This window comes from Phacochoerus africanus, chromosome 9, assembly GCF_016906955.1.
Source record: "Phacochoerus africanus isolate WHEZ1 chromosome 9, ROS_Pafr_v1, whole genome shotgun sequence".
Classification (NCBI taxonomy): Eukaryota; Metazoa; Chordata; class Mammalia; order Artiodactyla; family Suidae; genus Phacochoerus; species Phacochoerus africanus.
In genome coordinates this window covers 88,855,897-88,882,812 of record NC_062552.1, presented here as the reverse complement: position 1 = coordinate 88,882,812, position 26,916 = coordinate 88,855,897, and the positions used below count along the sequence as shown (strand labels likewise).

At 43.3% G+C, this 26,916-nt stretch overlaps 1 long non-coding RNA gene across 1 annotated transcript; it reads right to left on the bottom strand.

The window, feature by feature from the left end:
- Positions 1–22,923: 22,923 nt before the first annotated feature.
- On the bottom strand, positions 22,924–25,692 carry LOC125135778 (uncharacterized). Its single transcript, XR_007137048.1, has 3 exons — positions 24,732–25,692; positions 24,429–24,552; positions 22,924–23,122 (listed from the first exon to the last, which is right to left on the bottom strand). It is a non-coding gene; the product is annotated as an uncharacterized LOC125135778 (long non-coding RNA).
- Between the last annotated feature and the right edge of the window lie 1,224 nt (positions 25,693–26,916).

The following is a 26,916-nucleotide window of genomic DNA, read 5'->3' as shown; positions in this document are numbered from 1 at the left end:
TGCTCTTTGCTATGAGCTGGATGGCTTCCCTATACTTTTCTGATGAGCTTGGAACTGATACTAAAAAGTGTGGGAATTTCGATATTACATAATGAAATATGTAAAAATTTGGAAGATCAACATAAATCAGCAAACCAGTTTTTCCCCATGGCCAATGCACACTGTTACAAAACCATGTGTAGGTAAAAGAGCCATTCAAAGTGCAGGACAGACCAATGGATTTTGATGAAAAAGAATACAAAAGGTGTCATTGAAATGGTTCCATATTTCACACCTCAACTAATCTTTGAGAAACCACTACTTGCACGTTTGAGTGTGGAATCAAAGAAGCAGATCTATATTATGAAAAAACTATTAAAATTCTCCTCCCTTTTCCAACTGCATATCTGGATGAGGCTGGATTTTCTTCCCATTTTTCAACCCAAACAACAAATTGCAGCAGATTGACTGCAATAGCAGATATAAAAATCCAGCTATTTTCTACTGAGTTAGACATTAAAGAGGTTTACCAAAAAAGTTCAAATAATGCCACTCTTCTATTTTTTTGAGAAAATAGTTATTTTCATAACCATGTATTGATGTTAACATGTTCATGTATTTATTGCTTTGTATCTAATTGTTCTAGTTGATATTTTAAGGTTTTTCCATTTTTAATTTCTAATGCAGTAAATATCAATAGGTATAACACACATGACAAAAACTCTGAGTTCCTTTGTCTTTCTTGAGGCTGGAAATCAGAGTTTCCTGGTCACCTAACAGTTAAAGATTCAGCATTGTCACTGCCACGGCTCAGGTTTGATCCTTGGCCTTGGGAAATCTGCATGCCATGGGTACAGCCAAAAAATAAGTAAATAAAAAATAAATTGCTTTCTATATTAAAAAAAAAAAAGACTGGAAGACTGGGAGTTCCCATTGTGGCTCAGCAGGTTAAGAACCTGATGTAGTGTCTGTGAGGATGAGGTTTTGGCCTCTGGGCTTATTCAGTGGGTTAGGGATCTGGCGTTGCCACAAGCTGCAGCAGATGCAGCTTGGATCCGGTGTCACTATGGCTATGGCATAGGTCGCCAGTTGCCACTCTGATTCAACTCCTAGCTCTGGACTGGGAACTTCCATATGCTGCAGGTACAGCCTTTAAATATTTTTTAATTAAAAATTTAGAAATTTCTAAAAATTTTAAAAAGACTGGAAATCAAAAAGAGACCAAGAGTTCCTGAGATCAAAAGGTCATTTGAGAGATGCTGAGCTTTGAGAATCAGGCTTGGGGAAAAAAGAAGCAAATCAACTAGGATATTTTCTGCTATGAGAAACAGAAAACTCAACTTGAACTGACTTAAACAAAAAGGAAATCTCAGACAAAAAAAAAAAAAAAAAGGAGTTACCGTCGTGGCGCAGTGGTTAACGAATCCGACTAGGAACCATGAGGTTGTGGGTTTGATCCCTGCCCTTGCTCAGTGGGTTAAGGATCCGGCGTTGCCGTGAGCTGTGGTGTAGGTTGCAGATGCAGCTCAGATCCCTCGTTGCTGTGGCTCTGGCGTAGGCCGGTGGCTACAGCTCCGATTCGACCCCTAGCATGGGAACCTCCATATGCCGTGGGAGCAGCCCAAGAAATGGCAAAAAGACAAAAAAAAAAAAAGGAAATCTCTTACATAAAGGGAGCCTCAAGTGGGGAGGCTCCAGGTGTGGCTGATTCAGCAGCTGCCTGACATCTACGACCCTGGATTTTTCCATCTCTGCTCTGTTGCCCATAGCATCGGCTTCTTCCTTAGGAGGGCTGCAGTGATCACAAGATCCCTGCAGTGGCAACTGGGGTAGCAAAGCTTCTTGTTCACGAACAGCAGATGTGGTAAGAAAGAAACACTCTTCTTCCAATTACAGAATAGAAACCTCTTCTCAGTCTGGTCTGCCTGCCCACGAGGGGCATGGCATGCACTTATTGGACCAGACCTGCCTTAGCACTAGGATTAGGACAGCCTCTCGACAAAATAAAAGGAGAAAGACAGTTGTTAGGAGGAGGAAGGGACAAAACAGATGCAGCATAGTCTACCAATCCCATTCCAACAGGCAAGAAGCAGGGAACTGAGTCTGGCTGGATTTCTAGAACCAAAGCCAAAATCAGACCCCAGGAAGGATACTGTTAGGAAGCTACCAACCAGCAGCACTGCCCAGCAGATGTTCTGCAGGCTCCAACACCACCACCTCCTCCTTTGCAACTGGACCATAGACACCACTGCCATCACCACTGCTCCAAGAGTGAACTTCTAAGCTGCCCTTGAATTGCATCACTCATTTGAATTTCAAAGTCCTGGCCTGGAATGCCTGACTGACTGCCCTAAGTCACATATCACTGTCCCAGATGTTCACAGAGGGAGAGAGGGCATATCTCACTCCCTTCATCTTTGTGTGAGAGATGAGGTCCTCCTCCACCAAGGCTCACACTACTGAGGGAGCCCACCAAAGCAAGAAGGGTATCTGGATGCAGGGTAGCCAAAAATGACAAATGGTCACTTCAAATTCAGATGAAAATTCTTCAGATATGATTCAGATTGAATGAGGATAGATAGGTAGATAGATAGATAGATAGATAGACAGACAGACAGACAGATAGCTGAAAGAAAGAGGAAGGAAGGGAGGAAGGAAGGAAGGGAGGGAGGGAGGAGAGTTACTTATATATACACACATATGTGTCTATATATACACAGTAAAGACACAGAAGTAATTTAATCCCAGTACACCATTTACTACCTGTGTGACCTTCCTTAAACCTCCGTTTCCTCATCAATAAAATACAGATTATAAGAGAACCTCCTCATCAATAAAATACAGATTATAAGAGAACCTATCTCATGAGAATATTTCCAGGACTAAATGAGTTAATACTCGTAACATGCTTAACACAACATGTAAGAAAGAAATGGTGTGTGCTCAGCAAATGTTAATTATTAAGATAGCAGAGCAATGAAGAAAGAACACTGAGGAGTTCCCATTGTGACGCAGCAGAAACAAATCTGACTAGGAGCCATGAGATTTCAGGTTTGATCCCTGGCCTAGCTCAGTGGTTTAGGGATCCAGCATTGCTGTGAGCTGTGGTGTAGGTCGAAGACATGGCTCGGATCTGACATTGCTGTGGCTCTGGCATAGGCCAGCAGCAACAGGTCTGATTAGACCCCTAGCCTGGGAGAGATATGCTGTGGTTGCAGCCCTAAAAAGACCAAAAAAAAAAAAACCAACATTGAAATAGCCAAACATATTTAACTGTAAATTGCTTTTCCAGCCCTCAAGGCTCACCAATACCCAAGGGAGAAGGTTTCCAACATCCTGCTTGGGAAGCCTCCAGGGGCAGTATCTGAGGAGCAAAACTAGTTACCTTAGTAACCTAGACCCCTTTGAATTCAGAGCAGGAACAAACAAGAGCCAGCTCTCACCTATTCTCCAGTTTTACACGTCAGCCCTGTGGAAACGGGTTCTTGGGCCTTTGGAAATCAACATTCCCCATTCTCTGGGACTACCAGCTGACTCAAAATGGAAAGACCCCCAAGACAAAAGATTGGAAGGAAACATACCAACATGTTAACAGCCATTACCCCTAAGTGTGGGGTCGTGGGGCATTTGTATTTTCTTCTTTGCCTTACCAGAATTTTCTAGTCTCTACAGTAAACATGTATTAATTTTATACTTTTTTAACCTGCAGTATATATTTTAATCTGAACGATTCTGTTGCCTAAAATGGATAATGACGTGAATTCCCTTCTTCTTAATATAACTTTGGGGAAAAGGTTTACAAAAATGACCAGAGGTCATCAGCCTTCAGAGTGTGTATAAGGAAAATGTGAAGGGTGGGCTTGGGAACTCAGAGCAGAGCCCCTCCCTCCCTGCTCCTCTCCACACACCCTACACTCTACAGTGGAAATAATTTTTGAGGACTGACTTAATGGAGGTAAAGATGTTCTAGATAATAGTAGCCCCTCTTCTCTGAGCTTTACATGCATAATCGCACTTAACTTTCCAACCCAATTTTACAGATGAGGAAACCGAGGCTCACTGTACTCTCTCAAGTTAGGGATCTGAGAAGGACACGCTGCTTGGGCAGTGGGAGAAATGGCCTGCAGAGGGGTCCCTAGAGGCCTTGGGGAGGTATTGCTACTGCAGTTTGGAAAAGCAGGTGACAACCATCTTCCTGAAGGGAACCCATGGCAAAGAAGTGGACACAACTCAGCCAGAAGCCCAAGGGGGCAACCCCACAGTGACTCGGCCAGTCCTTCCTTTTTCCCTATTGTGTCAGCAGAGCGCATGTCCTCTGGAGGGCATCTTACCACAGCAGCAGATATTTTATGAGCTGGGCACCGTAGGGAGTGAAGAAGCATGTGACATGTGGCTCCTGGTCTTAACGAAAGCCACTGCGATTTGCCAACAAGACCTATTGGTCAGTAATCTAATCACTAGAAATAGAGTTTCCAGACCCAAGAGAAAAGCGTCAGGGAGAGTAGGTAATAGGTTTTGAGTGTACTCCACAATCATAACTGGAGAAGTTTGGACAGGGAACTAACATTTCTTGAGTGCCTGCCGCGTCCCAGTCTCTACCTCACTTGTGGCTTTCTTTAGTCCTCATAGCAACCCTCTGTCATCTGTTTCCCTTCTCCCACTTCCAGGGAAACTTTATAGTCATTCTGTCACAATACTCTATGACCAAGTGGCCAGGCAGGGCAGGAGGAGCCACACAGAATAGTTTCCAAGCAGGTAAGGTGGCTCTCTCCTCCCTCTTCTGTGTGCCAGGTAAACTAGTGTCTCATAATCCAGAGGACTGGTAACCACACACCTGCTGGAGCTCTGGCCCCGTAGCAGTTTCCGGCTGACAAGAGAAGTAGAATAAAAGAGGGCAAATTCAACCCAGCCTGACTCAGGAGGGTGACCAATCTGGGGCATGGCTGGTCTGAGGCTTCTCAGGATGCAGGACTTTCCATTTTAAAACCACGCAACTGGAGTTCCCCTATGGCTCAGTGGTAACGAACCCGCCTAGTATCCATGAGGATGAAGGTTTGATCCCTGGCCTTGCTCAGAGGGTTAAGGATCCAGCATTGCCGTGAGCGGTGGGGTAGGTCACAGACACAGCTCAGATCCCACATTGCTGTGGCTGCGGTGCAGCCCAGCAGCTACAGCTATTATTTGACCCCTAGCCTGGGAACTTCTATATGCTGTGGGTACTGCTCTAAAAAGACAAAACAAACAAACAAACAAACCAGGAGTCCCCTTCGTGGCGCAGTGGTTAACGAATCTGACTAGGAACCATGAGGTTGCGGGTTCGGTCCCTGCCCTCACTCAGTGGGTTAAGGATCTGGCGTTGCCGTGAGCTGCGGTGTAGGTTGCAGACGCGGCTCGGATCCTGAGTTGCTGTGGCTCTGGCGTAGGCCAGTGGCTACAGCTCCAATTCAACCCCTAGCCTGGGAACCTCCATATGCCGCAGGAGCGGCCCAAAGAAATAGCAAAAAGACAAAACAAAAAACAAAAAAAAAACAAGCAACTGTGGGAGTTTTCTTATGCCACAGCAGGTTAAGGATCCAGGCTTGTCACTGGTATAGCTTGGGCGGCTGCTGTGGTGCAGGTTTGATCCCTGGCCTAGGAACTTCCACATGCTGCAGACAGGGCAAAAAACAAAAAACAAAAAACGAAAACAAAGAAACAGACAACTATATAGCGAAGGCTGGAAACCAAATGGTGTTGAGTACACTGCAAGGTATAGAGAAGTAGAAATAAATAAAATGTTGTACACTTCAAACATGTTATAAACCAATGTTACCTCAATTAAAAAGAACCCTAAAATCAAATTAAAATTTAAAAATAAGCCAGGTTAGTCCTGGACAAATCAGGAAGAGTTGGTCACCTCTCCATGCTCAAGTAAGGTGACCTCTGCCCACACACACACCCCACCCTGTGTGTGCTCCAGTGGGCAGGCTCTACTAACAGTTAATATCTATTGCTTACTCAGCCGCAGGCACTTTACATATTTGTCTCATTTATTCCTCAATACAGGCCTAGGGAGAAAATACAATTATCACCTCTTTTCACAAATAGAGAAACTGAGGCTTAAAGAAGTTAAATAGCCTGTATACAGGAGTTCCCATTGTGGCTCAGTGGTTAACGAACCTGACTAATATCCATGAGGATGCAGGTTCGATCCCTGGCCTCGCTCAGTGGGCTAAGGATCCGGCGTTGCTGTGAGCTGAGGTGTGGGTCACAGACGGGGCTCGGATCCTAAGTTGCTGTGGCTGTGGTGTAGGCCGGCAGCTGTGGCTCCGATTCGACCCCTAGCCTGGGAACCTCCATATGTCGTGGGTGTGGCCCTAAAAAGACAAAAAAAAAACAAATAAATAAATAAATAACTTGTATACAAATAGCTCCATAAAACCAGATTCTGCCCACACCTGAGTTTAGAAAGGGTCTTTGTACTCTGCTTTCTGAAGTTTGCCAGAGGGGGATGGGAGGAGGGAAGGAAGGAAAGAAGAGAAGGAGGGAGGGAGGATGGAGGGAAGGAAGGAAGGAGAGAGGGAGGGAAGGAAAGAGAGCGAGCACAAGTGAGAGGGGGATTTCTTGACCATCGTCCCTGGAGAAGGTGCTGCATCTCAGCCATCAGCCCCTTTCGAAGGCTGCAGCCCCCTCCTGAACTTGCTTCGGCTCAGCTCTCCTGGGGAGCAGACAGAGCACCAGCTGCAGCTCATTTTACTCCCTGCTAGAAATGAAGGTATTATCATATGATATTCATGCCTATTTTTATAAATAATTCATTCTTTTTTTTTTTTTGCACGAATGTAAAATAGCCTAAAGCTAGAGCATTTAAAAGGAACGTTGGTGCCTTATTCATAAAATAATAATGTGCTGGTTTGCCAGACAGTTTGTAAAAATCCTGAAGCTAAAATATACCAAGTTCTAGGTCTATTTTTAGCCTGGAAAAGGCCTCTCCATGTCTTTCTCAGTTCACACTTGATAAGGGCAGTGTTATGCTTTCTCTGAAACTGGGCTTTCCCAAATCAGTTGCATTCGCACAGGGAAATCGAAAAAAATAACTTGGCAAATAAGCATATTTATGAAATCCAAACCTCAAGTACACAAATGCTTTTTTTAACCGCACAAAAATAAATCATAAACAAAAGGATAATGGAGTCTCTGGTCAACGCCAGCTATGGGAAATGAGGCCACAGACTGTTACCGTTTGCATAATTCTTTTCCAAGCCTGACAGGGAGGTTTCTTTTGCAGAGGAAGAGCAGTTCCAAAGATGGAAATACTTAAAAACAATTCTTAGACAATAAGATTTGCGCCTTCGCGTTATTATGGTTTCCTCCTTCACCACTAGTCTATTACAACATCTTTATTTCGTCACCTGGAATAGGATTTTTTTTTTTTTGGAGAGGGGGTGCTTTTTAGGGCTGCACCCACAGCATATGAAGGTTTCCACACGAAAAATCAAATCACAGCTGTAGCCACTGGCCTACACCACAGCCACAGCAACACCAGATCTCAGCTACATCACAGCTCACAGCAATGCTGGATCCTTAACTCACTGGGCGAGACTAGGGATTGAATCCACGTGTTCATGGATACTAGTCAGATTCGTTACTGCTGAGCCATTATAGGAAATCATGGGATAATTTTTTAAATACTAAGATTTCTCTTGTTAAATTACCTCCAGAAGGACACACAACAGATTCAGATTGTTGGTGCTATGATGCTGAGTAACCAACCAGTTTGCTAAGGATTTTCAGTCCCAGACAAACCAGGACCAGTGGGTCACCCTATCTTGACAGAGGGAATCTGAGTCACTGAGACAGGGAGGGGGAGAAAATAGTAACTATGTACCCTTTGATATATTTGGAATATTAAACCCTGTGAGTTTATAATCTGTTTTTAAAAGTTAGGTGAAAAATATTGTCAGGTGAATGGATAAAGATGTGGTATACAATAGCCGAGACATGGAAGCAAACTAAATGTCCATCGGGGACATGAATTAAGAGGAATGGATTAAGAAGATGTGGTACATATATACAATAGAATACTACTCAGCCATAAAAGAGAATGAAATAATGCCATTTGCAGCAATGTAGATGCAACTAGAGATTCTCATACTAAGTGAAGTAAGTCAGGAGAAAGACAAATACTATATCACTCATATGTGAAATCTAAAATACGGCACAAATGAACCTCTCTACAAAACAGAAACAGACTCATAGACATAGAGAACAGACTTGTGGTTGCCAAGGGGGAAGGGGAGGGAGTGTGATGGACTGGGAGTTGGAGGTTAGTAGATGCAAACTATTACATTTAGAATGGATAAGCAATGAGGTCCTATTGTACAGCACAGGGAACTATATCCAATCTCTTGGGATAGAACATGATGGAAGACAATATAAGAAAGGGAATGTGTATATATATGGAAGATAACATAAGAAAGAGAATATATACATACATATATGACTGGGTCACTTTGCTGTACAGCAGAAATTAGCACAACATTGTAAATCAACTATACTTTAATAAAAATTTTTTTAATTTTTAAATATTTTTAGAAGTACACAAAACCACAATAAACTTCTTTATAATTAAAAAAGATGTGATACACACACACACACACACACACACACACACACACAGAGAATGGAATATTACTCGGCCATTAAAAATAATGAAATTATGCCATTTGCAGCAACACGGATGGACCTAGGGATCATCATACTAAGTGAACTTAAATCAGACAGAGAAAGACAAATATAGTACAAATCACTTACACGTGGGCTCTAAAAAATTATGCAGATGAACTTATTTAAAAAACAAAAACAGGAGTTCCCATCATGGCTCAGTGGTTAACAAACCCAACTAGTAACCATGAGGTTGTGGGTTCAATCCCTGGCCTTGCTCAGTGGGTTAAGGATCCAGCGTCGCTGTGAGCTGTGGTACAGGTCACAGACATGGCTCGGATCCCACGTTGCTGTAGATATGGTATAGGCAGGTAGCTACAGCTCTGATTCGACCCCCAGCCTGGGAACCTCCATATGCCGTGGGTGTGGCCCTAAAAAGACAAAAAAAAAAAACAAACAGGAACAGACTCACAGGCATAGAATCTTAGGGTTACTGAAGGGCGGCGGGGGTGGGGGGGAGGGATAAATTAGGAGTTGGGTGTAAACAGATACATACTACTACATATAAAATAGATAAGCAGCAAGGTCCTACTGTATAGTCTAAGGAACTATATTCAATATCTTATAATAACCTAAAATAGAAAAGAATTTGAAGAAGAATATATATATTATATGAATCACTTTGCTGTACACCTGAAACTCATGAAACATCATAAATTAACTACATTTCAATTAGAAAAATATTCTGTCACTATCAGATGAGAGGACTATTTACTTAAATTGGTAGATCTCTAAGACTGGCAAACAATAGTTTACTAGACCCATATGAAATTAACACTACATTTTTTTTTAAGTTTTTATTGTTATTCCCCCAACACATTTTTTTTTCTACTGTATGGCATGGTGACCCAGTTACACATACATGTACACATTCTATTTTCTTACATTATCATGCTCCATCATAAGTGACCAGACATAGTTCCCAGTGCTACACAGCAGGATCTCATTGCTAATCCATTCCAAAGGCAATAGTCTGCATCTATTAACCCCAAGCACCCCATCCATCCCACTCCCTCCGCCTCCCCCTTGGCAACCACAAGTCTATTCTCCAAGTCCATGATTTTCTTTTCTGTAACACTACATTTAAATTCTTTGTCTCTTATTTCATGTGTTTCTAAAATATACCCTCCAAAGGACTTTACAATTATTCTCTATAAAAGAGCTCAAAATTTTACGAGGTCAACAATTGTACACACAGCACAAGGTCACCAGGGCTCCTGTTGTTGCTCCATTTCAAAGATGAGGAAAAGAAGGGCTAAGGAAGTTATCTAACTTGCCAGGGCTGGACGAGAGTGTGAGGGCCTTCTGTTCCCCAGGGCAGGCCTCTCCCTGGCTGGCCTGCTTTACATCCGGTTAGCATGGTCAAACCGTGGAAACAGCGGGAAGTTGCCAAAGAGAAATATTTCTATCAAAGTTTCTCAAGTGTCCCCTAGGAAAGCCTGCCAGCAGCCAGTGATGACATAATATTGGCTGATGTAGGCCTTCCAGCCAATCACGCTACGGCAAAAAGTGCCACCCACAGAGAAACTTTTATGGGGTTTGGATAGGACACAAAGCCTTGATGTACACGTGTGGGGAGAGCCCTAGTCTCTGAGCTGAGAGCAAACCGTCCATCCACAGCCCTGTCTGCAGTTGAGTTAATTGTCTTGTATGCATCAAAGTCACGTTCGCTCCTTTTCTTCTCAAAGTGAAGGTCTTGAGAGGTGAGGACCAGCTGGGCAGAACTAAACAGGCTGCAGACATTTTCCCCCCAGAAAAGTTGAGGGGGATGGGGAGGAGGGGTGGTTCACACACACACACACCCATGGCTGTTTATAAGCCCCGTGCAACCCCAGCCCACAGGCTTAATGATAGTCAGCGTGGCCAACTGTCCCACTTCACCCAAGACTGAAGAGTTGCCCAGATTGCAGAAATTTAGTGTTAAATCCAAAGAATCCAGGCAAAGGGGGCATTTGGTCACCCTAATAGCATTGATCACATTGTTTTGGAATTCCCTGTCTTTCTGAAAAGATTGGGGAGCGTAAACTTTGCATTGCTTATCTTAATATCTACCCTAGTGCTGGGCACATATATAGTCCATAGTCGCTAAGTATCTGTTAGGAGTTCCCTGGTGGTCTAGTGGTTAGGATTTGGCACTTTCACCACTGCAGCTCAGGTTCAATCCCTGATCTGGGAACTGAAATCCCACATCAAGCTACTGCATGCCCCACAATAAATAAATAAATAAATGTCAGATGTGTTCATTATGATAGAAATTAATTGAGGCAGCAGAAGAGCTAAAGGCAGGAGTTCAAATCTTGTCCCTCTTCCTGTATGACCTTGGCACATTATTACTTTCATTTATATATTTACATGTCCGTCCTTGAATCACTTAAGGCAAATTCTCACTGAGCCTGGATCTCCATTTCAGAGAAAAATTATGAAGGTTAAATGGATATAAAGTGGTTAACATAACACCTGGCATGTAACAAACTTTCAATAAATACTAGCTGCTATTACTATTCATTAGTATTTAAATAGTGAGCACAGAACATTCAATAAGAGTTGGTTCCCTTCTCCCCATTAAAGAAATTAATATAGGGAGTTCCCACTGTGCTGCAGTAGGTTAAGAATCCTACTGCAGAAGTTCCCGCTGTGGCTCAGCCCAGCAACTAACCTGACCAGAATCCATGAGGATGCAGGTTCAATCCCGGGCCTCACTCAGTGGGTTAAGGATCCAGCATTGGTGTGAGCTGTGGTGCAGGTCAGCAGCTGCAGCTCCAACTCAGCACCTAGCCTGGGAACTTCCATATATTGCAGGTACAGCCCTATAAAGCAAAAAGGCCGAAAAAAAAAAGGGGGGGGGGGACTAGAAGAATCCTACTGCTGCAGCTCAGGTCACTTTGGAGGCGCAGGTTGGGTCCCCGGCCCAACCTGGCATTGCCGCAGCTGTGGTATAGGTCAAAAATCTGGCTCCAGAGAATTTCCTTTGCTGTTTTTTTAATAATGATTTTTATTTTTTCTATTATAGCTGACTTAAAGTGTTCTGTCAATTTTCTACGGCACAGCAAGGTGACCAATCACACATACATGTATACATTCTTTTTTCTCACATTATCATGCTCCATCATAAGTGACAAGACATAGTTCTCAGTGCTATACAGCAGGATCCCATTGCTTATCCATTCCAAAGGTTACAGTTTGCATCTACTACCCCAAATTCCCAGTCCCTCACACTCTCTCCCCCTTCCTCTTGGTAACCACAAATCTGTTCTCCATGTCCATGATTTTCTTTTCTGTAGAAAGGTTCATTTGTGCCATATATTAGACTCCAGATATAAGTGAAATCACCATGTTGCTGCAAATGGCATTATTTTGTTCTTTTTTATGGCTGAGTAGTATTCATTGTGTATATATACCACATCTTCCTAATCCTATCATCTGTCAAAGGACATTTAGGTTGTTTCCAGGTCTTGGCTATTGTGAATAGTGCTGCAATGAACACGCAGGTGCACGGGTCTTTTTTAAGGGAAGTTTTGTCTGGATAAATGCCCAAGAGTGGCATTGCTGTGTCATATAGTAGTTCTATGTATAGTTTTCTAAAGTACCTCCACACTGTTTTCCATAGTGGTTATACCAATTTACATTCCCACCAACATCGCAGTAGGGTTCCCTTTTCTCCACACCCCCTCCAGCATTTGTTATTTGTGGACTTACTAATGCTGGCCATTCTGACTGGTGTGAGGTAGTACCTCATAGTAATTTTGATTTGCATTTCTCTAATAATCAGGGATGTTGAGCATTTTTCATGTGCTTATTGGCCATCTGTATATCTTCTATGGAGAAAAGTCTATTCAGGTCTTTTGCCCATTTTTCAATTGGATTGTTGGTTTTTTTGCTGTTGAGTTGTATAAGTTGTGCGTATATTTTAGAGATTAAGCCCTTGTCAGTTGCATCGTTTGAAACTATTTTCTCCCATTCTGTAAGTTGTCTTTTTGTTTTTTGGGTTTTTTTTTTTAATGGTTTCCTTTGCTGTGCAAAAGCTTGTCCGTTTGATTAGGTTCCATTGGTTTATTTTTGCTTTTATTTCTGTTGCTTTGGGAGACTGACCTGAGAAAACACTCCTGAGAATTTCCATATGCAGTGGGTGTGGCCACAAAAAAAAAAAGGAAGAAAAGAGAAGGGAAGGGAAGGAGAGAAATTAATACAGGTGGCCTTAAATGTAATTATACCACAGAGAAAGTTTCCCTTAAAATAGTGGCTGGCCAGAGTTCCCATTGTGGTGCAGTGGTTAACGAATCCAACTAGGAACCATGAGGTTGCGGGTTCAATCCCTGGCCTTGCTCAGTGGGTTAAGGATCCGGCGTTGCCATGAGCTGTGGTGTAGGTCGCAGACGCGGCTCGGATCCTGTGTTTCTGTGGCCCTGGTGTAGGCTGGTGGCTACAGCTCCGATTCAACCCCTAGCCTGGGAACCTCCATATGCCGTGGGAGTGGCCCTAGAAAAAGCAAAAAGACAAAAAAAAAATAGTGGCTGGCCACCTTGGCTACACATTAGAACCCCCAGGGAACTTTTACAAAGACTGATGCTCAGCCCCAACCAGTTAATTCAAATCTCCAGTGATGGATCCATGCATCAGCTCCTTTAAAGTGCTCCCCCGGTGATTCCAACAGGCAACCTGGTTGAGAACCTCTGCCTTAGAGCACTGGTTTAGCTGCTCTTCAACTCTTAATTGCTGCGCTGGGTCTTTCCAAACAGTTACCCCTAATCTACCTCTTGTCAACAGCAAGCACTCCATTCCCTTTGCCCCCTCCTTCGTCTTTAGGGCAAGAACATTAGAATTCTCAGCTCACCCAAGGGGAGCTAACGGCTCATCTTTTAACCATCCCAGGCTGGTACCCTTGTTCCTAAAGCTTTTACCCAGGCCCCTGCCATGCCCTTTCCTTTCCGCATCTTCACAGCTTTACATTCTCGCAGGAATTTGTAGAAGTGAAAAAATAGGTCAATTCATGTGTCTTCCCTAAGGGAGCAAGATGGTTTCATTTTCTAGCCAGTTTTTCTTAAGCTGGGGTCTGCAGACATCTCAGGGATCCACCAGTTCTGCATTTTCAGCTTGGTAACAAATGACATATGTTATCTAGTCACCCCTTTATAAGTCTGAGTGCTCGTGTTTGTGTTCTGTAGCATAAAGGCAGTGCACATATGCAGATTCCAAAATAGTCCAAACAAAGGTACCAAGGCAGGAAACCACAGGGCAGTAAAAGCGGATTTGAAATGATCAGCAAGTAGCCATTAGTGTCAAATTAGCTGCAGAAACAGGTGCAGTTTGTGTGTCCTGTCGACACAGAACAGTTTGCAGTAAGTAGTAAATATACATTTAAGACATTTTATTTTCCCACTCCAAAGACAACAGAAAGAGCAATTCAATTAAAAGCTGATTTTCAGAATTTCCATCATGGCACAGCAGAAACAAATCCGACTAGGAACCATAAGGTTTCAGGTTCAATCCCTGGCCTCGCTCAGTGGGTTAAGAATCCAGCGTTGTCATGAGCTGTGGTGTAGGTCGGAGATGCAGCTCGGATCTGGCGTTCCTGTGGCTCTGGCATAGGCCGGCGGCTACAGCTCTGATTCGACCCCTAGCCTGGGAACCTCAATATGCCACAGGTGTGGCCCCAAAAAGACAAAAATAAATAAATAAATAAATAAATAAATTTTTTTAAAACTTAAAGCTGATTTTAATAAAGATATTTCATAAATATATTTTAGTGGATGTGAGTCATCTATAGATTTACCAAGTGACCATCTCATTAAAATTAGCAATTTGGAATTGCTCACTGGCCAAATTTTGATCATCAGTGCCTAATGGTCCAGCATTAGCAAATATAACTTTGATATTATCAAAACCATTTGTGCTTCGTTCTTATGAGACAGTTCTTTATTTTTCTTTTTCTTTTTCCTTTTTAAGACCACACTTGTGGCACATGGAAGTTTCCAGGCTAGGAGTTGAATCAAAGCTACAGCTGCTGGCTTACACCACAGCCACAGCAACTCAGCATCCGAGCCACGTCTGTGACCTACACCGCAGCTCATTGCAACACCCACTGAGCAGGCTAGGGATCAAACCCACATCCTCATGATACTAGTGGGGTTCATTACCCACTGAGCCACAATGGGAACACCTTATGAAAGTTTTTACGTTAGTGTTATTAGTTTAAAAAAAATACAAAATGATATTATAGAAAAAGACCCAAGTCAACATTATTTCATCATTAAGCTGGTAATAGCGATTTATTTTTAGTAGAGCCTCACCATAAATCCCATCAAAATAATGTCATTTACCTGTACCCATGACTCTCTTTGGCTTTTTTCTAAATTTGGTTTTGGTTTTTGGTTTTCTTCATTTTACGGCTGCACCTGAGGGGTATGGAAGTTCCTAGGCTAGGAATCAAATCAGAGTCACAGCTGCCAGCCTACACCACGGTCACAGCCACACCAGATTTGAGCCACATCTGCCACCTACATTGTAGCTTGTAGCAATGCCAAATCCTTAACCCACTGAGAGGGCCAGGGATAGAACATGCATCCTCATGGACACTATGTCAAGTTCTTGACCCACTGCGTCACAATGGCAACTCCAGTTTTTGGCGTTATCGATATATAAGAGAGGTAGGAATTCCCGTCATGGCTTTGTGGAAACAATCTGAATAGCATCCATGAGGACGCAGGTTTGATCCCTGGCCTCACTCAGTGGGTTAAGGATCTGGCGTTGCGGTGAGCTGTGGTGTAGGTCACAGACTCTCGGCTTGGATACCTTGTTGCTGTGGCTGTGGCGTAGACAGGCAGCAGTAGCTCCAATTAGACCCCTAGCCTGGGAACCTCCATGTGCTGTGGGTGTGGCCCTAAAAATATAAAACAAAAAAGAGAGAGAGGTAAGCATTTACTATAAAACAATGTATGTCTAGTTTTATTGTATCCCTAATTAACACATGATAAAATAATTCTCGTTACGTTGTCAGTGGTAAATTATCTTTTCCCTCTGTTTTAGAAGGCTTGTCCTGACTGTAGGTCAAAGTCAGCTGGGGCATGGTCTGAAATTCAGGCTCCCAGGTCCTTCTCGGGGCAACCAGAGGTTAGAGTCAGGCGTTTGAAGTAGATGACACTTTCCTGGGCTCTAGGGAAATTTAGTTTCATTTCCTCTGGGCAGTCCCTCTGGATCTTTTAAATTCTAAATGCCCTTCAATTGATTGATTACTTTTGTAGGAACTTCCTAGTCTCAGAAATTAAACTGATAGACTTCTCCTTTCCAGGGTTGTTGATTCCATACTTGTCTGGGTCTCAGCCCTTCTCACCTCCATCTAGCATCAACGAATGAGCCTGGAAATAGAGAAATGTTGCTGCGTTCTCATGCTACTTCTTTTCAAGTTGGACCTCGGTGTCAGGGTTGCATTAATCACCCTCCCCAGTTACGACATACTGTCATCCTGGGTCAGTGTAAAGCCCTTTCTTGTTTTGTTTTTCCCTTTTTTATCCCTTTCCCTACTTACACACCCTGGCACACACACACCTGCCATGCTTAACAATCATTCTAATGCCTTTTATGCAAATGTTTGTAAGTATTTTTTCCTGTAAACTTAGTACTGCCAGATAAAATACAGAACATCCAGTTCAGTTTGAGGTTCAGATCCACAGTAAATAACTTTAAGTATAACAAGTAATTTTTAGCATAATTACTCGTTATCTGAAAGTCAAATGTAACTGGACATTCTGTTAGTTTTTGTTGTTGTTGTTTTATTTGGGGTAAATCTGGAAGCCTTAAGTAAAATGTAAGTCCTCACTTACATAAATATTATGCTACAGCGTTCAATTAATTTTTTATTTCATTCAGATCTAACTTGACCCATCTGTGTGGCTGTTTTTACATCTAGTCAGATTCTTCTGGCTGCTCCATCAAATGCCAAGATGCGTGTGCCACTCTGTATTATCCGTGACTCCATGGGGACACCAAAGTTTCCTCCAACACCCCCCTAACAAGAGCAACGCCACAGTGAACACCTTTGTCCATGTCTCCCAGTGGACCTGTGTGATCATTTTTTTGGACGTATTAAATATGGTATACACATCCTTAATTTGATTAAGACTGTCAGTTTGATCAGAGCAGCTGCCCAGATCAACACAGCCATGGGTCCCTGTGTTTCCACATTCCTGCTAACAGGCGGCATAATCCACCTGCCTAAATTACCTCTAATTAAGTATAAACTGCCAGCTCTTTCTTGCGCTTGGGTTTCTCTTATGATTTGAAGCATCTTTTCATAGTAAACTTTTGGTTTCCACTTTTACTAACTGCTTGATGCCTTTGCCCATTTTTCTATGGAAATTCCTATTTTTTCTTTTTTTTAGGAATTCCTGGAATTTTTTAGATATTAGTCCCTTGTTAGATGTTAAACATTGCAAATATCTCCCTCCATTTTCCTGCCCAGTAAGTTTATAATGATGTCTTTTATTTTGATATGATCAACTATGTCTTGTGCTGGGAAGTTTTGTCCAGAAGGTCTTTCTCTATCCTTGAATCACAGAGATAGTCTCCAACATCAACTTCTATTAACTTTGTCATTTACCTTTAAATTTTATGTATTTAATTCATCTGGAGTCTACCTTTGCATGCGATGTTATGTGGCATCCAGTTTTATTTTTCTCTGTGTAATAATCCAGTTTTCCCAACACTTCCATTAAACAACACATCTTTTTCCCATTGATTTTTTTTGGGGGGACTAAGTTTCCACATATACTTAGACCCCTCCAAGAGCTTTCCTCTCAGAGTTCCCGTTGTGGCACAGTGGTTAATGAATCCGACTAGGAACCATGAGGTTGCGGGTTCAATCCCTGGCCTTGCTCAGTGGGTTAAGGATCCAGCGTTGCCGTGACTGTGGTGTAGGTTGCAGAGGCAGCTCGGATCCTGCGTTGCTGTGGCTCTGGCACAGGCCAGTGGCTACAGCTCCGATTCAACCCCTAGCCTGGGAACCTCCATATGCCACAGGAGCGGCCCAAAAAATCACAAAAAAAAGACAAAAAAAAAAGAGCTTTCCTCTCTGTTCTATCTGTCTAACCATTTTTCCATAAGTCCATTCTACATTGCCTTTATTATTAAGGCTTTGAAATTGTCCTAATATCCAGTGGGCATATCCCATTCTTTGCTCTTTTTTAGAGCTTGCTTACTTTTTTGTGGACCCTTGTTTCTTCCCTATATTTTGAAGCTTTATATCAGTTTAAATTGTTTATATGTATAGATTACTGAATTCATCAAAATATCCAACTAGAATTTTTATTGGTGTTGCCCTGAGTTTACAAATTAATTAAGAGAGGAGTTCCCATCGTGGCGCAGTGGTTAACGAATCCGACTAGGAACCCTGAGGTTGTGGGTTCGGTCCCTGCCCTTGCTCAGTGGGTTAACGATCCGGGTGTTGCCGTGAGCTGTGGTGTAGGTTGCAGATGTGGCTCGGATCCCGCGTTGCTGTGGCTCTGGCGTAGGCCGGTGGCTACAGCTCCGATTCGACCTCTAGCCTGGGAACCTCCATATGCCGCGGGAGCGGCCCAAGAAATAGCAAAAAGACAAAAAAAAAATTAATTAAGAGAAATGTAATGATATTAAATTCTCCCATCTGAGCACAGACAACATCTCCATAGATTATCCTCTGATTCTCAGAGTTTACTTTTATCCGGAAAAAAAAATTTAGATATGTCAATATCTAGATACTTGTTCATATTGTCAATATCTTTTTGTGCTGAAATGTCTAATGGACTACGACTGATGTAGGAAATACTGATGGTTTTTTTTTAAGTGATCTCATATCCAGCAAAATCCTGTCAAGTCTTCTGATTACTCTTAATGGTTGAGCCTGTTACATTATCTACATAGATACTCACATCATGGGTAAGCAGTTTGGTTTCTTCCTTTCCAACCCTTTCTCCTCTTACTTATTTCCTGGTCACCTTAACCAGTAGCTCCACTGTGTTAAACAGCAGCAGCAGCACAGGGATAAGTTACAGTAATGTCTCTGGCCCCTCGTAGGGATAAGACCTTGGGTGAGTTTCTTTGCCGCCTTGACTCCATTTTCCTAACCGATAAACCTTCCTCATAGAGTTGTGGTGATCACAGTATAAACCCAACGTTCCTGGCACACGGTGGGCGCTCGAAGCAAAAGTGTAGTTTTACTGATTCCCCTAATAAAGACACAAGTCATCCATTTCCTCGGTGTCCCATTCCCACTGTTACAGAAAGTTGTACCGTTTAGAATATGCGAGATAGCCCAGGGAACTATATCCAATCACTTGTGATGGAACACGATGGAGGACAATGTGGGAAAAAGAGTATACATATATGACTGTCACATATATGTATGACAGCAGAGATTGACAGAACATTGTAAATCAACTATAATAGAAAAATAGAAGTTCCCACCGTGGCGCAGTGGTTAACGAATCTGACTAGGAACCATGAGGTTGCGGGTTCGATCCCTGGCCTTGCTCTGTGGGTTAACGATCCGGCGTTGCCGTGAGCTGTGGTGTAGGTTGCAGATGTGGCTCGGATCCCGAGTTGCTGTGGCTCTGGCGTAGGCCAGTGGCTACAGCTCCAATAGGACCCCTAGCCTGGGAACCTCCATATGCCGCGGGAGTGGCCCAAAGAAATAGCAAAAGGACAAAAACAAGCAAAAAAAAAAAAAAAAAAAGAAAAAGAAAAATCTTATTTAAAAAAGAATATGTAAGATATCTAAAGTAGAGAGGTTGTCATTATTATTTGAATCCAAAATAAATGACTTGCAAGACTAGTGGAAAGAATTGCCACCCCTACCAACTCTAGAGCATTGCTCACAGATAAACTAGTCAAGAATAACCAGAATAAATTAGCAATAGCAGCAGCAGATTCATAGACCACTCCCAACTTTTCACTGTAACTTCATAACGTATGTGTCAGCAGACTCATTATGGACATATTCTTTTTCTTTTTAGAAAAAAACACACAGCCATGGCAACACCAGATTCGAGCTGCATCTGCGACCTATGCCATAGGTTATGGCAACACTAGATCCTTAACCCACTGAGTGAGGACAGGGATTAAACCCATATCCTCACATCCTGCATCCTCACAGAGACAATGTTGCATCCTTAACCTGCTGAGCCACATGGGGAACTCCATGTTTTTAAAATAAGCTTTCATGATCAAGATGAAACTCATGGACTTGGAGAACAGACTTGTGGTTGCCAAGGGGTAGAGGGATGTAGAGGGAGTGGGAGACTGGGGCTAATAGATCCAACTATTGCATTTCAAATGGATAAGCAATGAGATACTGCTGTATAGCACAGGGAACTGTATCCAGTCACTTGTGATGGAACATGATGGAGGATAATGTGAGAAAAAGAATATATGTGTATATACATATGACTAGGTCTCTTTGTTATACAGTAGAAATTGACAGAACACTGTAAATCAACTATAATGGAAAAAATAAAAATCAAAAAAATTTAATTAAAAAAATGATGGTGATAGAGAATCTGAAATTGAATGCCATATGTTTGAAATTGATGGGCAATGATTGAAAAAGAGGGGAAAAAAAGCAGTGTAAATATCAGTTTTTAATTTAACCTAAATATTTTGGTGAGGGAAAATACAATTACTTGTTATCTATCATGCAAAGTTTTAATTTGTATATAGTAGAACAATGCCTAAAGTGATGTAAATGTATTAATAAATTCTAAATTTTATTCAATCCTTTTTTTAAAAAGGTATAAGCCAGACAAATGAAACTTTCCACAGAAAAGAAAATCATGGACTTGGAGAATAGACTTGTGGTTGCCAAGGGGGAGGGGGAGGGAGTGGGATGGATGGGGTGCTTGGGGTTAATAGATGCAGACTATTGCCTTTGGAATGGATTAGCAATGAGATCCTGCTGTGTAGCACTGGGAACTATGTCTGGTCACTTATGATGGAGCATGATAATGTGAGAAAAAAGAATGTATACATGTATGTGTAACTGGGTCACCATGCCATACAGTAGAAAATTGACAGAACACTGTGAACCAGCTATAATGGAAAAAAATGAAACTCATTATATAAAAAAAAAAAAAGTATAACCCAGGAGTTCCTGCTGTGGTATAGTGGGTTAAGAATCTGAATGCAGCATCTCAGATCACTGTAGAAGCAGGAGTTCAATCCCCGGCCCAGTTCAGTGGGTTAAAGGATCCGGTATTGCCACAGCTGTGGCAGAGGTCACAGCTGAGGTTCAGATTCAATCCCTGGCCCAGGAACTTTCATATGCTGCAGGCGCAGCCATAAAAAAAATAACAAACATTTAATAGTACAAACCATTAGGCAATTTTCTTTATTAAATTAGATTTTAATAGCATTAAGAAAGGGTAGAGGGGAAGGATGGACTGAGAGGTTTGGGATTGGCCTGTGCACACCAAGGTGTATGAATGACTGGCCAACAGGGACCTGTTGTATAGCACAGGGAACCCCACCTAATATTCCATAATAGTTTATATGGGAAAGAATGGTGTATGTATATGATATCACTTATATGTAGAATCTAAAATATGGCACAAATGAACTTATCTGCAAAACAGAAACAGACTCACAGACATGGAGAACAGACTTGTAACCACAGGTTTCCAAGGATGGTGGGGAGAGTGGGAGGGATGGGGAGTTTGGGGTTATTAGATGCAGTCTCCAACTGATAGACGAAACCCAAAACTATATATATATATATATATATATATATATATATATATATATATATATATATATATGGGAGTTCCTGTCCTGGCGTAGCAGAAACAGATCCGACTAGGAACCATGAGGTTAACGAATCTGATAAGCATCCCTGAGGACACAGATTCGATCCCTGGCCTCGCTCAGTGGTTGCTGTCAGCTGTTGTGTAGGTCACAGATGGGACTCGGATCTGGTGTTGCTGTGGCTGTGGTGTAGGCCGGTGGCAACAGCTCTGCTTTGACCCCTAGGCTGGGAACCTCTATGTGCCGCAGGTGCAGCCCTAAAGATAAAGACAACAAAAAAAAGAATATATATATATATATGTATGACTGAGTCACTTTACAGCAGAAATTGGAACAACATTATATAAATCAACTATAATTTTAAAAAGAATGGATGTGTGCATATGCATAACTGAATCACTCTGATGTACAGCAGAAATTATCACAATAACCTAAGTCAATTATACTTCAATAAAACCATTTAAAAAATGGGGGAAAAAAAGAAAGGGTAATGCCTCCTCTAATTGTTGATACATGCTCGTGCTGGCAAGCCAGTCCTCTCTTTCAAGATTTTCGTCAAAATGCTGATAAGTGGATCACCAACAACAATTATAAATATTCTGGGGATGTGATTTCACAGCTCTGATTTTCAGGACATTGTATATTTTTTACCCTATTTGGGTGGAAGCATGTTTGCAGTAACAACTTAGTCATAAAACCATCTATGAAAACCATTCTATGCTTTGATGTGCCTGCAGGGACTTTTCTCAGAGCTGATGGCTGGGGTTTTAAATAACATTTGCACAACTTGGACAGATTTTCTCTTCTGCTTGGAACAGGGTGATTTTGCAATCCCCCTAGTGACATCACGCTGAACAGAAGAGCGATAAAGATGATTCACTCCCCGGGTACACATTCCTCACTGTGGCTGACGGATGGTTACAGCTGTGGAAACAGAGCTTGAGCCCCCTACCCGGACTGTTCTGATTCTCTGATCTCAGCACTTTTTCTCCTGTGATCCTAAGCTGCAAGATTGTTTCATGTATGAACTACAGCACGGTGCATTTAACATGGAACTACAGAATTATAGTTTTAGAAATTACCCTCGGAGTTCCCATCATGGCTCGGTGGTTAACGAACCCGACTAGCATCCATGAGGACACAGGTTCCATCCCTGGCCTCACTCACTGGGCTAAGGATCCGGCATTGCTGTGAGCTGTGGTGTAGGTCACAGACTCGGCTCAGATCCCGAATTGCTCTGGCTCTGGTTAGGCCAGTGGCTACAGCTCCAATTAGACCCCTAGCCTGGGAACCTCCATATGCCATGGGCGTGGCCCTAAAAAGACAAAAAAAAAGGAAAAAGAAAGAAAGAAAAGAAATTACCTTCCATGTCAACTACCTCTAGCCCTACCTCCTACACCATCTCCACGAACATGTAACAGATGAGGCACACGAAGAATTGTTAGGTATTTAAAAGATTGTATTAAATGCCTACTGTATGCCTACCCCTGTGAAAGGGGATTTGATGTTATCGTATCATTAATTTTCTTGTGAGATAATAAAATAAACATGTATTGGCCTCTGCCCGCAGTTCCTTGCATAGAGCTCCTAAAACCCTTGTCATTTTCTGGATGATAGGAGTGTCTTTTGTTTCAGTGAGGTGACTCTGGGTGGGCTCCTGGAGAAGGGCTGGACACTGGAAAGACAAAGCCATGATTAGAAGTTTGGAATTCTCAGGAGTTCCCATCATGGCTCAGTGGTTAATGAATCCAACTAGGAACCATGAGGTTGCGGGTTCAATCCCTGGCCTTGCTCAGTGGGTTAAGGATCCGGCGTTGTTGTGAGCTGTGGTGTAGGTTGCAGACACGGCTCAGATCTGGCGTTGCTATGGCTCTGGTGTAGGCCAGTGGCTACAGCCCTGATTAGACCCCTAGTCTGGGAACCTCTTACATGCCGCAGGTGCGGCCCTGGGAAAAGACAAAAAAAAAAAAAAGACAGAAAATAACAATAATAATAATAGTTTTAAAAAGCCTGGAATTCTCAGTCCCACCCCCACCTGCAATATCTTGAGAAGGAAGGAGGATTGGAAAGTGAAGTTCATAATCAATCATCCCTCCACAAAAATCCCACAAGTGTAGGGTTTGAAGAGCTTCCAGGTGGATGAACACACCCACACCAGGAGAGTGATGCATGCCATCTCTGTGGAGAGAGAAGCTCCTGGGCTCAGACCCTCCCAGACCTGGCCCTGAATATCTCTAAATCTGGCTGTTCATCTGCATGACTTCTCACATCCTTTAATAAGCTGGTAACACATTTTTCCCCGAGATCTGTGAGCCACTCTAGCATATTAATGGAACACAAGGAGGGAGTCATGGGAACCTCCAATTTAAAGGCAAGTCAGGCAGAATTGTGGGTAACCTGAGGACCTACACCTTGTGACTGGCATCTGAAGTGATGGGCAGTCTTGGGAGACTGAGCCCTTACCCTGTGGGATCTGAGGGTGCCTCCTGAAAGATAGTGTAGGAACTGAGTTACATGGTAGAACACCCAGCTGGTGTTGGGGTGCTATGTGGTGGGGGAAAACCTACACATCTGGTGTCAGAAGTGCTGTGAGGGTGACAGTGGTGTGGAAGCAAAGGAGACACACACAGAAGGATGGGGCTGTCCTGGGTATATCTACCGATGACCTTTGAGATAAACAGCAATGATAACAAAATTGCTAATAACAGCTACCAGGAAAACATATCACAGCAGTAAGGACCTGGTCTTGAGTCAGAAATTCTATCTTTATATCTCAGCTCCGCCACTTAGTTGTGCCACCCTCATTTCTTAACCTCTCTGTGCTTTGGTCTCCTTGTCTGTAAAACAGGAACATCAAAAGCACTGCCTCAAAAGGCTATGGTGGGGATTAAATGAGGTCATGCAGGTGACATGCAATAGCAGTGACAAATTCTCTTCAGCTGCAAACAACACAGTTTTATTTTTCTCATGCGCTGAAATACCTGGAGGTGGGTGAGAGAGCCGGAGCTGGTTCAGCAGCTTAAAGTACTAGGACGGAGGCCTCTAGGCTTCCTTGTCCTCCTGTGGTCCTAGGACTGCTGTTGTCTGGTCATCACATCCAGATTCCTGACAGGAAGGATGGGAGTGGGGCTAAACAGGGAGAAAGACATGCCCCACAGTGGAGTCACCCCAAACAGCACCTTCCCAGAAACGCCCCCCCATGCCCCCCCCTACTTCCCACTCTCCCCTCAACCTCAGCAAGCTCAGACACACCTTCTTATTGAAGCCACGCTCTCTGAACTTACTCATGACTCCTCATGGCTAAATTTAGCAGATATTTTTCATTCTTCTTCTTTCCTGTCGTCTCTCACACAGCAGAAGGAGATGGCCTTCTTGAAATCCATTCTTCCTGTGGCCTCTGTGAGGGACACTGCGTTCTCTGCTTCTTCCCTGCCTCAGGTGGCTCCCTCTGTCTCCTTTGCACATTCATTCTCCTCCACATAACCACTAAACACTGGTATCCTCTAGGCTGGGCCCAGACCCTCTTCTCTGCTCATCTGAATCTTTTGTTGGACCATCTCAGCCACACAGCAGCCTAATTTCCACCTACACACTAATGATGCCCAACTTCTTCAGTCCAGGTGCCTCTTCTGAGCTCCAGATCAGTGCAGCCACCCACCCCCCCTCACACTCAAATCTTCACTGGCTGGTTCCAAACCTTCTCCTACTCAAAATATCCAAGACAATGTTTGTGATCCCCATTCACCCATGAACATTCCACTCCATTGCCACCCACCTTCCAACCTGGCCCTCTTCCCATGGTCCCCTGCCCAGGGAATGGCCCTACCTGCTGCCCAGTCAGGCAAGCTACAAACCTGGGACTCACCCTTGACTGCCTCCTCTCTTTTTCCTTCCATTTCCAAACGAGCAGCAGGTGCTGAAGATCTCATGCCTAAAGATCCCCCAAAGCTTCCAATCCGTCTCTTCCCTGCTCCAAGCCACCTGACTTCTCACCCAATCCTAGCAAAAGCCTCCTCATCAGTCATCCTGTGTCTATTCTTTTCTGGTCCATTCTCTCCACGGTACCCATGGAGATCTTTTCAATATGCAAATCTGATCACACCACCTTCACCAACGCATGCCACACTCTCTGCCGCATTTAAAAACCTTTCAGAGAGTTCCCCTCGTGGTGCAGTGGTTAACGAATCCGACTAGGAACCATAAGGTTGCGGGTTCGATCCCTGCCCTTGCTCAGTGGGTTAATGATCTGGCGTTGCCGTGAGCTGTGGTGTAGGTCGCAGACGCGTCTTGGATCCTGCATTGCTGTGGCTCTGGCATAGGTTGGCAGCTACAGCTATGATTAGACCCCTAGCCTGGGAACCTCCATATGCCGCGGGAGCAGCCCAAGAAATGGCAAAAAGACCAAAAAAAAAAAAACTTTCAGTACCGGAGTTCCCGCCATGGTGCAGCGGAAACGAATCTGACTAGGAACCATGAGGTTGTAGGTTCAATCCCTGGCCTTGCTCAGTGGGTTAAGGATCTGGCGTTGCTGTGAGCTGTGGTGTAGGTGGCAGATGCGGCTTGGATCTGGCATTGCTATGCCTGTGGCATTGGCCGGCGGCTATAGCTCTGATTAGACCCCTAGCCTGGGAACCTCCATATGCCACAAGTGTGGCCCTAAAAAGAAAAAACAAACAAACAAACAAAAACCTTTCAGTACCTTTAATTTCTCTTAGAATAGAGGCCAAAATCTCTAATATGACCTACAAAGCTCTGAGTGAGGGGCCCTGATTAACTCTGGGAACGTGTCTTGCACTTTGGGCACTACACCCTGGGCTGTAGCCAAAACAGCCTTCTCTCTAGCCAACAAGCCTTGGCTCTTGCTGGACTCTTTCGTGGTGTGGCCTTGGGAACAGATCTCTGAGGTGGAAAAGAGTGAAGAGTGTTGCTATAAAGGAGACCAAGCTGTTGAGAGGCTCTCATACAGAATAGGTCATCCACGTGAAAGAAGAATTTGACCAGGATGGTGACTAGTGGTGACATGGAGAAGACTCAGAGTCACCTTCCAAAGCCCTCAGTGTATGTGCAGAAGAAACCGCACAGTGTAGACAACAAGTGCAGCCGCAGAGCTTGAGCTATTCCCACAGCATGAGCTGTAGTATCCTGGGAGTTCTTGGCTCATGAAGAAAGGTGGGGAAGCCCTGAGGTGCTAGGAGGATGCTGATCCACCCCCTGCCAACCTTCCTCCAGGCCCTACAACAATAGAACCCCAGCAGAATGAGCAGCCTCTGCTGGAAACACACAGGGGAAACCTAGTCTCTAGCGCCCCCACTCTGCCTCTGTCCTGTATTCCATCTCTCCTTCTGCACCCTCCTTTTTCCCTCTTTCCCCATCTTCTTCCCCATTCCTAGCTGTTTGGTGGCCTTCCCAATAAAATAGGGTTAATAACACTGACCTTAAAAAAGATTCTCACACAGATCGGTAAGAGGA